We start from the raw sequence: 3,692 nt of genomic DNA on the forward strand, positions 1-3,692 counted from the left end.
TTTTTTTTTTTTTTTTAAAGATTCATTTATTCATTTGAGAGAGAGAGAATGGGGCGGGGCAGAGGGAGAGGGGGAGAGAGAGAGAGAGAATCTTCAGCAGACTCCCTGCTGAGCACGGAGCCTGACACAGGGCTCAATCCCAAGACCCCCATCCCCAGACCATGACCTAAGCTGAAATCGAGAGTCAAACACTCAACCAACTGAGCCACCTAGAAGCCCAGGATTTGCTTTTAACAGGCACTGGAATGGCGGTAAGGATGCTAATAAAAAGAACATGAGTATCCATTAATGAGTTTTGAAGAGAGTCTGGTAACTCAGCCATCCCTATTCTTTCCTGTTTGAGAATTTCTTAGTTCCATTGCTCAGACTTCACCGAAAGCAAAACAAATAAAAACTAGCCAACCGGAGGGACCGAAGAATAGCCAAGGCTCCCATAAAGAGCTGTGAATACTGAACTCTGCCCAGTGTCAGGGTGGGGCCCTATGACTGCTTCCAGTTCCAAAGGGTCGGTGTGGACCCGGCTTGAGCAAGCCTCCGGAGCCTCTGCCTCACCCCGCCCCACCACCACCATGCCTACAACAAGAGACCTCCTGGAGAAAAAGCGCCAAGTCAAATTAGCACTCAGTTACATTCAAGAAAGGACAGCCTCCCAGGAAGCAGGGAGCCTAGAAAGAAAGAAAAACTACATTGCAGTCTCCCAAGAAGTCCTGCCTCTCACTGTCTTCAACGTCTGTCCTGGGTGCAATGCTGATGTCACTGGAAACTGGAGCAGGCCAGCTCAGCCTCGGGAGGGAGCGGGAGGGAGCAGGACATTGGGTGAGTCAGCTGTGCGGCCTTACACTCAGCACTCTCCCTGTCCTGGCTCAGAAATCGTACCTTATATGGACTTGGGCTCAAGAAGGCAGTCCCACTGATTTGCATTGGAGCTCCCTTAACACTGCATTTTGGGATTAGGTCATCGTTACTAGGAAAAGGGAGACCCCAGAAAGGTTGATGAGCATGAGGAAATCTGCCGATTGTGGTCTGGCAAGGGAAAGCTGAGAAGAGGGGGCAGCCCCATCCAGCCACACGCTCTGGGGAATGAAGGCCAGAGCCTGAGAAAGCAGTGAGAGTGACTCTTTGCAGCGGTTGCCAGGGGAGGGATTGGGCAGAGGACCAGCCCACTTCTGCAGACTCCGTTCTGCCTCTGGCTGGCTGGGGGCTGCTGGAACTTTATCCCCAGGCTGATCCTGACGAGGGGAAGAGCTCCGAAATTTCAGATGTGAGAGCCAGCTCCCCTGCCTGGGAGTGAAGGTGGCTCTGATGCTGGTGAATGGACAGGAGCCCCACTGGTCCAGTGAGGGACAGTCCAGGCTGTGAGTTATCCTGAAGTGGAGATGGGTTCACCCTGGGGAGAACACAGCTGGTTAACCTCCAGCCTGGGGCAGCCCAGTGTGACGCAGCCAGGCTGTGGGAACGCAGGGAAGCAGGAGAGGAAAAGGAGGCTGGGGAGTGATCTGGGAAAGTGGTTTTTAATAGATGGCCAATAAATTGGATCCAATGGGTAAAGATTAACCAACTTTTGTCATTGTTGCTTCAGCAATCTGTTTGCTTTAACTTTTTTTTTTAAGCTTGAATTATTTCATGACACTTCTCTCTCCGTATACCCCCTGATTTTGTTCAAAAGACCAGAACTGTGGAACAATCTATCGCTGTGAGAAGGAACTACTCCATATGCAAGACAGACAAATCTCACAAACATACTGTGGAGTGAAAGAAGGCAGACACAAAAGAGTACTGTGAAATCCCATTTATATCAAGCTCGGAAACAGGCCACACCAATCTGCGATGTGAGGAGTCAGGATAGTGGTTCCTTTGTTGGCGTTAGCAACTGGGAGGGCAGGAGGGCTTCAGGGGTGCTGTTGATGTACCAATTCTTTGTCTGGGTGCTGCTTACATGGCTGTAGACACGCTGAGCTGTCCACTGAGGGACGCATTTCTGTATGTATGTTATATTTCAATCAAGTTTCCTTTAAAAAGAACCAGAATGTAATCTTTGAAAGAAGTGGCGACAGGAAGAATAAATTCCTGTGTGCCAACCACAAGGAAGTCTCCGAGGGTTGGTGTGACAGAACGGCACTCCCCCCACCCAGGGCAAAGAGAAGACTGGATTTCCAACTGCACCCTGTTATCTGCTGCTGGTCTAGGAAGCTGAGCTCCCCTGCACCTCGCTTTCTCTGCTGCAGAACAAATGGGTTGGAATCAATTGCATGGTCTCAGCGAGAAGATTCCTCGTTCTTACCTGTTCCAGTGGAGACGGAATAGGATTTCATGCTCATTTTGCCTCTCATGTGATCTTCTTTGGGAAGAATGATCTTCAAGCTTGGTGAGGTCACAGATCGCTTTTTACACTGTCAAAATGTGCACACGTACACACACACACACACACACACGTGCACACCTAGGGGTATGGGGCTCCTCTCAGTACCCTTTATCCATCATCAGCCTCGACCTTCCCACGCGTCTCCTTCTTCACCTTCACCATCCTTGATCTGTATTCCTTTCCAAGGGCCGCCATACAATGTGCCACCGACTGGATGGCTTAGAACTACAGAAAATTTTTGTCTCACAGGGACGAAGTCTACAAGTCCAAAATCAAGGTGCTGGCAGAGCCATNCTTCACCATCCTTGATCTGTATTCGTTTTCCAAGGGCCGCCATACAATGTGCCACCGACTGGATGGCTTAGAACTACAGAAAATTTTTGTCTCACAGGGACGAAGTCTACAAGTCCAAAATCAAGGTGCTGGCAGAGCCATGCTGTCTCCGATGTCTCTCTCTGAACTTCCGATAGCCGCCGGCTTTCCTTGGCTTGGAGAGGATCATTTGAAACCTCCGTGTTCACGTGGCGTTCTGTGACTTCCCCCACACGATCTTCCCTCTGTGCTTGTCTGTGTCCACGTGACACCAGTCGTACTGGGCTGGGGTCCACCTGAATGACCTCATTTTAACTCGATGACCACTTTCTGAGGCACTAGGGGCTAGGACTTCAACAGATATTTGGGGCGGTGGACACTAAAAGGTTTCAGGAAAACCTCAAGTAGCCCCCAACTCCACGTCCGGCCAGGAAAGGTTAAGGATCCCAGGCGAAGACCAACCACCAAGAGACTTGGATAGTGATACCATCCTATGCCTGTAAAGTGCTTCCCACTCCCCAAGCACTTGCATAATCATGAAACCATTTGATTTTTCACAGTAAGAAAGGCAGAGATGCAGGCTTGGGTTGGAACCTCAGCTCCATCTGTTGTAGCTGCTCGACCCTGAGCGCACTGCCTCTCTACCTCAGTTTCCTATCTGTCAAAAAGGGATGTGGTGAGAATCAAGCGAATTAGCATGAGCACTTCCAACACTGCCTGGTACTGGTACGCAGTTAGCGTCAATAAATGTTAGCTACCAGAACAAAGAGCCCGATAGTGTCGCCTGCGTCTTACAGATGAAGAACCTGGGGCACACAAGGCTAATTCAAAGCAGATCCAGAACTGAAACTCTCGGGCCTTCTGGGATATAGCACTGACTCGTCAGGCTATCTGGCATGACTCGCTGTCCATTTTTAGGTGAAAATAACAACAATGACAGCTACCTTTTACTGAGCCCTTACTAAGCACCAGGCACTGTGCTAAGTGCTTTACACTCAGCATCTCATTTGATCCACAT

At 49.7% G+C, this 3,692-nt stretch overlaps 1 long non-coding RNA gene across 1 annotated transcript; it reads left to right on the plus strand.

The window, feature by feature from the left end:
• The first annotated feature begins 1,036 nt into the window (after positions 1 to 1,036).
• Positions 1,037 to 2,854, plus strand: LOC117797168. The gene is made up of 3 exons (XR_004622090.1): positions 1,037 to 1,355; positions 1,667 to 2,639; positions 2,782 to 2,854. It is a non-coding gene; the product is annotated as an uncharacterized LOC117797168 (long non-coding RNA).
• Positions 2,855 to 3,692: the final 838 nt, after the last annotated feature.

The sequence above is a fragment of the Ailuropoda melanoleuca genome, chromosome 19 (assembly GCF_002007445.2).
Source record: "Ailuropoda melanoleuca isolate Jingjing chromosome 19, ASM200744v2, whole genome shotgun sequence".
Lineage (NCBI taxonomy): Eukaryota > Metazoa > Chordata > Mammalia > Carnivora > Ursidae > Ailuropoda > Ailuropoda melanoleuca.